Source organism: Bidens hawaiensis, unplaced genomic scaffold (assembly GCF_021521415.1).
Source record: "Bidens hawaiensis isolate Kalapana, Puna unplaced genomic scaffold, B.hawaiensis_p1.1 tig00098716_1, whole genome shotgun sequence".
Lineage (NCBI taxonomy): Eukaryota > Viridiplantae > Streptophyta > Magnoliopsida > Asterales > Asteraceae > Bidens > Bidens hawaiensis.
Genome location: NW_027504631.1, coordinates 5,913 through 16,241, shown reverse-complemented (window position 1 = coordinate 16,241; position 10,329 = coordinate 5,913). Strand labels below are relative to the sequence as shown.

The window sequence follows — 10,329 nt, the reverse complement described above, 5'->3', positions numbered from 1 at the left end:
CAAAATATGAATAAGAATATGTACTAAACCATATTTACCTATTGCTTGGTCCAAAAACTCTACACCCTTGCTTCTAAGAATCACCAAGTTGTTTATGATATTTGAGAGAATTTTTAGAAAATACAAAGTGTGTGTGTGTGGGTGTGAAATGGACGGCCAAAGGAAGAAAAAGAAAGTTTTAACCTTCATTGTTATTTACTCATCATTACACCTTCATTTACACCCTCATTAAGTCATCATCAATTTGATTAAACTTTAGATAACTTTATTTTATTTAATTTGTGACATGTTACATTTTAGTATAAACATTTCCTAGTAATCATTTGTTATACACTTCTCTTTTGTTACTTATCATGTAATATATTGTATGCTATGTTATTTAATTGTTCAATCTCTTACAACATATGGGTATGCAACAACTAATCATGTAACATCTTAAGCATGTAACACAATTACATCTATCACATATAATACATGTAACATATCATGTGTGACATGTTGATTATAACTTATCATATATTATAACATGTGTGACAAGTTTATTATTCTAGTTATCAATAACTAGTTACTCTTACTTGGTCACCAATGACACGACTAGCTTAAATGTTCGCATACATGACACTACATGCATAGGGTTCATTAACGTAGTTAACTGAACTTACTGAGTTTACAGACATACTCAACAAGATTTAACTGTGTTTAGTTAACGGAGTTAACCTGAAAATGCCGGGTGTCACAAATGGTGTATGGAATGACTAGAAATGAATGGATTAATGGGTAATTATTCTTTATATATTATGGGTTATAGGCTTAAGCCCATGCTCTTTCTTCCTTCCTTATTAATCCAAATCCATTACCCAAATTTATATATCCCAACACAAATCCATCTCATAATAACTAGTAGTATTATTATTTTATTAACCGAAACAGGAAACAGGATGTTACAATTTACCCACCGACTTAGATATTAGGTTGTCCACCGCTTGTTGAACTATTGTTTGTTCACGCATATTTAAAAAGTATAAAATAATATTTTGAAACATTTTTTGATCGACCAACTAATAAAGCCCAATTATCGAGATAACCCAATGGCAAAACACGATCCAATACGGTCATGAATCACATACTACACTAAATTCCCAAGCCCACCATCTCCTATTCCAGGGAAAATTCATCGCCTAAAAGCCCACTTTAGTAAAACCCGTTTGGATCGGATTCGAAACTTAGATCTTGCAGTCTTCGGGCCAAATCTTCACTTGCCATCCGGTGCATGTTGAGTTAAAACTCATTGACAAAATAATATTTTGAAATGAGATATGATTGAATTTTGTATAAGTTACTAACTAAACTATCAACTTTAATAAAAGAATACATATTTTTGTCACTTGTCACTCTAATAACCATCCTCACCTTTTTTTAAACTCATTTTAATATATGGTCTTTTTTCGGATCCTGCTCAGATCATTACCCGACCCAAATACTGTATTTCGGCTATATATATTGCTATAACTCTATTTGTTTTCGTTCAACACAATTTTAAGTTTATAGCCCGTCCCCAATTACAAACCCATGGTCATCCCCATTGTCATTGTTTCAGAATCTGGTTGCCATTGTCGTATTCGTTCTATAACTATACGTGTGACATCGTTCATCCTCATTCTCCACTGTCGCTATTGATTCAGATTGTTTATCAAACCATTTCAGAAAACATTACATAACTACAAGTAAATATATTATCACTAAGTCAGAATTTTAACAAATATGATGATGATTCAAGTTTATTTTTATTAAACGTAAATCCTAACAAATTCATTCATTAACATTAATGGTGAAATAACAAAATAAAGAAATAACAAAACTGAAGGTGCATGTCTGTTAGAATAAAACTTTAAAGTCACAAGAAACTGCAAATTAAGAAAAACAAAGGTACATCATCATCGAAGAATTTGAATTTGTATGGTAATAAAATGTAGATTGTTTTAAATTGGAATTCTAGCAACAATGCATAATATTTTATACAAGATTGGTTTCAAATTTGTATTTATAAAGTTTTTCTAAACATTTTGTATAAATATTTGCAGATTGGAGAATATCTATTATATATATATATATATATATATATATATATATATATATATATATATATATATATATATATATCTTGGTGTTAGCATTAAATCATTGAAATTAAATATTATAATTCATATGCTCAGCAATTTATTATTTAAACTATATGTCATTTATTTATATGACTTTTTTTTGTTGTATAAAAGGTTTTAGCAATAAGAAAAACAATATTTGGTTTCAATATTTTTCATCTTTAACTCGGGCCAAAATGCTTCAGAAACATATATTTTATGGTTTGATTTATATTTTTGGTACATTGAAATATATTTAGTTTAATATACCCTATAAGACAACTTAATTAATATAAACCATTCAAAATTTTAAACCAAAAAACCTCTTTCAGTTTATCCCACTGATTTCGTTTTTCTAAAATCATTCAGAATATTGAAATCCATAATTTAGTTTTCCATTACTTAATTACAGAATTTTAATATTATATTAACTTATTAATCTTATTTTTATACAAATTCAATGAATTAAAGTTATGTTAATGCTATCAACTGATTAGTACATAATTAAGGTGTTTATTATAATTAAAATAATAAAGCTATACACAAAATATTGTTATAACATGTTGTCATTTATTATGAAAATATGTTTAAAAATTCATTAAGATTCACACCTTAACAATTATAATGCAACAATAGAAATATTTATTATTTTTATTTTAAATGTTTTTTTAAATTATTTGTAACTTAATCAAATCCCTTTTTAGGTTTTCAAATTATTTTATTTTAAAAATAGTTAATTTGGTCAAAAGTCTTTTACTATGCTTTCATAAAATCTGAAATCTTTGTTTGTTCCACTATGCAATTGTTAAAACTAGATGTTTCTCATGCGCATTGCGCGAGGAGCATGACAACACCTGAATATTAAAACTCGGATATTAGAACACATCGTAATTATTATCCAATTGACACAAAAACATTATCTAAATATCAAAAAGATTTGGTTGGTATCGGTTCGGCTTATTATGGTATCAATGCGACACTGACGCTCTGTATGCTTATAATACAAAAAAGATACTTTGTTGCGTATACAACTTCGTTTTGACGTGCGACGGCTATAAAAATAAACATGTCGTAAAAAGTATCATGGGTAACCGTCATAAAAGAAGTCAATAACTTAAATATAAGAATAATAACAAAAATCTATGTGGGGAGAAAACAAATGTTAAACTTTGAGGCTAAATTGCAAAGTAAACATAGTTTAGTAAAATAAAATTGTAGGACTCATATTTAGAAAGTTTAATTCTAATTAATATTAACATTTTTTTAGAAAATAGCATATATATTTTATACGATTACTTCACTAGTATCAAAATTCTATTTTATTTTTTATAAGCACAGTGGCATGATATGTGACAGGAACTCAAATAAAGTCCACAGACTCTAACACCTACATGATAACACTTACAACTACTAAAAAACAAGCTATAATGTACAAAAATGTTAACATATACATTCACATTGGCTAAAAACGCATATAGGAAACTTCTACTGTAGTCCACTATAGGAAAACGTTGTATAATTGTATAGTATATAATAGTACCTTGACACTGTAGTATATAATAACAATTTAGTACTGTAGACTGCTACAATGCCCGCCGTCACTTTGCTTTAATATATAGAGTAATATATACCGAGTAATTAAATTAGAATTACCACAAATAATTTTTCTAAAAATTACATCCATATTAAATGAAACAAATCATTATATTTAATTTTTTGATTATATATGTTCATTCAATATACAACTTTTAATTATAAAATATAAATTAAAATAAAAATTAATCATACACAAATTATTTATGACAACAAATTTATCATGTTCAATCAACTCTCAAATTCTAAGGATTATAAGAATGACTATATCATCAAAGTTCAGGTAACAGGGTTTTTGGGATAATCATGTTTTGGATAAACATGAGCAAATGATCTCAAAGAACATCATATTAATTGATTAAAATGTATGATATGTTATGTGTACAAATAATTTTTGTTAGTTTCATGAATATTATCATTTATATCGGATTGGTTTGTACTTGAAAGAACCTTATTCGTCACACCGAAAGCTATGCTTGGTCTTATCAAGAGTTATAAGCAGATCTATACGTGGTCTTATCACTAAATATTTTGATTGTTGATAAAACAATGTATGCCAACCAATACAACCACAAATGTAATGTACAATAAAATTTTTACTTATTTCTAACATATTTGTGTAATGTTAGTTATGTAACTCATGTACTTTTAATGTAAAGTGTACTTGTATTAACAATATATGATTATTTTGTTGACTATATTTCGCTTAATGGTTAAAATTTAAATTTTCATTAGCTACCCGTGTAATACACGGGTCATAAACTAGTTGTATAATATACTTGAAGTCAAATATCAAAAATTACTATATTTATGTTTTGTCAATATAAATACGAATAAGTGGGGACCTAAGTTCGATCATTATTCGTGTCACTTTTGGTAGATTAAAGCAATGAAGGGTTTGAGTTACGTCTTGTGCAAGGCTGTCAGTTCGAATTCCAAGATCACCGGGTTTTCGTCCCACCGTGTGTTACGCCCAAGTCAAACTCTAAGAGCATTCCCATCCCATCCCCCATAATTATGTGAGAGGATTGGTAAATTATAGGGTGGAGTTTTGAATGATTGTGAGTGTAAATTATAGGGTGAAGAGAGAAATGTAGTGATTTTTTGTAAATTTGGGGAAATATTTGGGGTATATTGTTTGCCCCTATATATTTTTTAATATTTGTTGGATTGGTTGTGAGTATAGGAGAGAGAAAACTGTAATGATAAAAGTATTATTTAATTAAACAGGAAAGAAAAATATAGTGTTTTGTAGTGTAATTATAAAGATAGGGATGAAGAATGAGATATGAATGCTCTAAGTATAAGAAATTTGAGGAATACGATAATCTAAACATAAGAAATTTGTTCGTTCTTAAAAGAAAAATATGAATAAGTGAAAAACAAAGTACTTTTAGATTTTATTTGATATTAATTAATATATTATTAAAGTTTTAAATTATACTGTAATATCCTTCCTGTTTTTAAACCGTCTCTGACTATTTTTGTCCTTGATTTCTTGCAAGAAAGAAAATTAGAAACCAGCGGTTGATTTTATGATGTGGTGTCAATTTATGATTTCCCATATAAATCCAAAATTTATATTAATTTTCCAGGCAAAAGACTACCATGAAGATTCAAAGAAGAAAATAATAATAATAATAATAATAATAATAATAACACAGATCAAATCCACAAATACTCTGTTTCTGCACTCAATCAACAAATTCAAAAGGTGGTAATTCTTTATTTATGTTTATTGGTATAATTTTATCGGGTATGTGATATTTTTTGTTAATTTGTTGTGATTTGATCAGAATGTGTTGAAATATGATGTGATTTGTATTGGCCTCGTTGTTTTATTTATTGTTTAGGTGTTTCTAATTAGTGAATTGAATATTGACAGTTTTTTTTTCATACGGGTGTGATTTGATTAATTGATTTGTGTTTAGGAATGTTGGAATATGATTGCACACACAAAAGTTTGTATTTTGGTGATAATAATGGTGTTCTTATGCTGGTTAACAAGTATTGTAGGTTTTTTTTTTCTAACTCTGTTACTCACTACCAAACATGAATAAATTTTTCTTGATATTTTAAGCATGGAAACATGAAAATTGAACTATTTTTTTCTATTTTTATTTTATTTTTTTAATTCTTTAAGCTTGGAAACATGTAAATCGAACCATTTTTAATGATTTTTTGAGCATGGAAAGATGAAAAAAGAACTAATTTCTTGATAATTTTAAGCTTGGAAGCATGTAAGTTGAACTAATTTCTTGATTTTTTTAAGCTTGCAAACATGAAATTGAACTAATTTCCTTGATTTTTTATAAGCATGAAAGTGAAAACACCAAAATTTCTTAAATTTTAAGTTGAAAGAAGAAGAAAAAATCTTGACTTTTTAAGCACGGTAACGTGAAAAGTGAACTACATTTCTTGATTTGTAAGCATCAAAACATGAAAAACGAACTATATTCCTTCACTTTTTAAGAACGAAAACCAAACTAACTTTCTTGAACGTTTTCATTCAACAGCTTTCAACCGTTGCACCGCAACCTACGCAGTGACACACGAAGCCCTTTTCGAACCGCATGCACTACAACTCGCAGTAAATCAAAGTTTGTGAAGAGGGAGTTAAAAGTTAGCTTACATCATTAGATCATGATAAAATTAAAAGATTGTAAATGTTTCCACACAGACAAACCATGGGCATTCCCTCTTGCAATAACCTCAATAATATTATTATTCCTCTTATTAACATCTTTCAACATGGGCCTCATTCCTCCTTTGTACCAAATCAATACATTTTTCCCACTTTTCACCCCTAAAACCTCCCCAAATCACACAATCCCACATTTTGTTGAAGAAAAAGTTAAATCCCCATATTCACAATCTAACCCCCGACCCCTCGTTTCGCTTATTTGATATCCGGATCAAAAGGGGACTTAAACAAGCTCTGGAGAACACTTAGAGCATTATATCATCCTTGGAATTATTATGTGGTTCATCTTGATCTTGAATCCGAACACGCAGAACGTATGGAGCTTGCAGCACGAGTTGAGAAAGATCCCATGTTTCAGGAAGTTGGGAATGTTTATATGATCATGAAAGCGAATATGGTGACATCTAGAGGGCCCACAATGGTGTCGAACACGCTGCATGCGTGTGCGATTCTCTTGAAAAGGAATAAAGATTGGGATTGGTTTATTAATCTTAGTGCTTCTGATTATCCTCTTGTGACTCAAGATGGTTAGTTATTTTCATTACTAATCCACTTAATTCATTATGTTTTATGATGGGTCATTAGATAATATTAAAATATAGTTAGTTTTAAAGGAAACAGGTCAACGGGTCAAAAGTTTCCCCGTGTGTGATTTTAACCTGCTAAATTATTTTATTCAAAAGTTAAGGTCAATGCTGAAATATATATATATAAAGTTCCTAATCATATATGGCAAACTTATTATTTTCTGCAAATTTTCTTGATATTTTCAAGCATTAGAACATGAAAAATGAACTAATTTTCTTGATCTTTTAATGGGTCAATAGATAAGAAAAAAAAAGAGCAGCTTTAAAGGAAGCGGGTCAAACTAGGGTTGTTCCCGTGCCGAGACAAGCCAATGCAAGCCCAGACTCGAGCTCAAACTTAAATGAGCCGGCTCGGATCGTTTATTTGAAGGAGCTGATAAGTCCGGCTTGAGCTCGGCTCTTTAAAAGCTCGAGCCAGCTCGTAAATTTTTCAATTCTTTTTAAATTATTTTGCTAATATTGATACATAAAAGAAACATATATTTTTTAGCATACACACAATACAAAATTTATAAACAAGTGAATTTATGACAATATTTTATGTATTATTATTGTTTTTTTTTCTCATATTTTTATATGTTATTAATTATATTATGATTATTATTATTATTATTATATTATTATTATTATTATTATTATGCTAAATTTGGAGTTTAATTTGCACGAGCCAAAGAGGCGGTTATCGAGCGAGCCACGAGCTGAGCCAATCTTGGCCTGGGCTCGGCTTGACTCGTTTACAAACTGAGCTGGCTCGTTTAGATATGAGCTAGCGAGCCATGAGCTTTTCGAACAACCCTAGGTCAAACGTGTTGAAAGTTGCCTAGAGTGTAACTTTAGTGCAAAATCGCTAATTCATTTTATCCAAAAGTCGCCTAAGGTTAATATTGGAATATATGCAGCTTTTGTAATCATATTTGACGAATTATTATTCATAATTATTTTTCTTTTGAGCAAAAGTGGTTTAGATCAACCCAGCCTGTACCAAATTACCCATTCTGACCCGAACCCGTTACCCAAGGGGCCCCTTTGTTAGAAACAATGTCCATTTGCAACTGAAGTCAACCACTCACATATGATTTATAGTAAAGTTCTTAACGAAAGTGATTGGTTTCTTGTATGTTTCTCAGATCTTATTTATACGTTTCGCAATCTGAATCGAGGCTGGAATTTTGTTGAGCACACAAGCCAATTGGGCTGGAAGGAGTAAGATCCCTCACTTGCAGACTAGGATTGACTATTTTTACCCGTTTATGTGAAAATGGTTGATCTGGGCATTATTTTCAATAACCCGAATTTGCTTTTTATGTATACGTGTGTATATATTTTAGCAAAAAATCATTTTAGATATTTATTTTATATATTTACTATTATTTAAGGGTAGTTTTGCCATTTATTATATGTTAATTTTGTTATTGCATTCTAGCCGGGGGTCTCACCGAAAGCAGCCTCTCAATCCCTAATTCCCTATGGGGTAGAAGTAAGGCTGTCTACATCTTACCCTCCTCAGACCCTACCATAGCTTTGCTATTGGTGGGATATACTGAGTATGATGATGATGATGATGATGATGATGAATTTTTGTTATTGCATGTATATATAGAGTTTACATATATGTAATAACCAATTTACATATGTGTAATCATAAAATACATTTCATAAATGACAAAACTACCCTCAGATACTATTAAATATATAAAATAATAAAATAAAATGATCTTTGATCCTATATATATATATATATATATATATATATATATATATATATATATAATATTGGTTTTTGGGCTTTGTTTAAGATATTTATTTTATATTTTATATAATTAGTTATTAGTTTAAGAAGGTTTTTTTTAGTGATTTTGAGTTATTTTATTTTTCTGATTCGGTTTATTCGAATAGGCCCGAATCAAATGAGATTTTGTGAATTTTATTCGAATCTAAGTTTTCAAATTCAAATAAGCCGATTTGGGTAACCTGAATTATTAAGAATGTTATCTTTATATGTAGAAATAGGTTTTATAACTGAAGAGGTATGCACCCGCCTTAACATCGAGCGGGGCGGGTCAACCCACAAGATATAGACAAGAGGCTTGAAATCAGGATGTCATGAAGACACAAAGCCAAAACCTATGCGCATGGCGCATATCACATATGCTCACGCATCACATATGCTCACGCGAATCACATATGCTCACGCATCATATATGCTCACGCATATCACATCTGCGCGTGACGCATCTGCGTGTGGCGCATATCACATGCTCACGCATCATATATGCTCACGCATATCACATCTGCGCGTGGCGCATCTGCGCATGGCGCATATCATATGCTCACACATATTACATATGCTTGCGCATATCACATCTTCGCATGAAACATCTGCGCGTGAGAATAAAGAGAAGACCTCGCACATCCCCAGGATAGGCGCATATCACACATGCACATAATCAACCACGTCCTTATCCAAATCAGGATAAGGACAACCATGATTGTGCTCATCAGACAACCTTCCAGAAGGTATCCTTTAAGGAATAAAGAATATGCTGATGTTGACAGCTGCCAATGAAAGGTGGACAACTCAGCAAAACCCATGTGCTACCACGTGATTGCACATGGGTCAGGTGAAATACCTTGGTCAGAGAATAATCAATGAAAAAGCACCAGGTGTCCTAGGGACACGTGGCGCGAAGCAATAGGAGGAGGCCAAAAAGGCCCTAATTGGATCTGAGCCCAATCATTGGAAACCCTAACACTATAAATACCACACCACCTCCACAAGGGGAGGTAAGCAAGAAAATACATTCTAAATCCTTACTCACTTTCAGATTATTATTATCTTCTCCTACAATATCTTATTCTCACACCGGAGGGTTACCCCAAAGAGGACCCCTCTGTCCCTTTCTGAGGGGTAAGTTCAAGGTGCTGCTCGTTTTGTAGGTGGAAGAATTCATACTCCGAAAAACCATCGGTGATATAGCACACTCATACCCGAGGAAAGTTGATCGTCTACTAGTAAGTCGATCCACGTTTCTTCATTGGCGCCATCACCTGTTACAACGGCAACAAAACCACTATCTCATCAGTTCTCTCTGAAAATCTTCACCATGGTTTCCGGTGTTCGAAACAGCGATCAAGTTCTGGAGGATAATGAGCTTGAGGATGTTAATGAGGGACAGCAGTTTCTGAGGGCGCCGCGTGATACTGCGCGCACCACTAGTAACCATCCCTTCATCACAACACCTCATAGCCAGACTGAAACTCCTCCAGACGATCTCACGTTCCAAAATCTTACTGGTGCAAAACAAAA

General features: G+C 31.3%; 1 pseudogene across 1 annotated transcript; it reads left to right on the top strand.

Annotated features, from left to right (window-relative positions):
- Nucleotides 1-6,251: 6,251 nt before the first annotated feature.
- LOC143608117 (beta-glucuronosyltransferase GlcAT14B-like) lies at nucleotides 6,252-8,307 on the top strand (annotated as a pseudogene). Its single transcript, XR_013149144.1, has 2 exons — nucleotides 6,252-6,962; nucleotides 8,150-8,307. The product of XR_013149144.1 is annotated as a beta-glucuronosyltransferase GlcAT14B-like (transcript).
- Nucleotides 8,308-10,329: the final 2,022 nt, after the last annotated feature.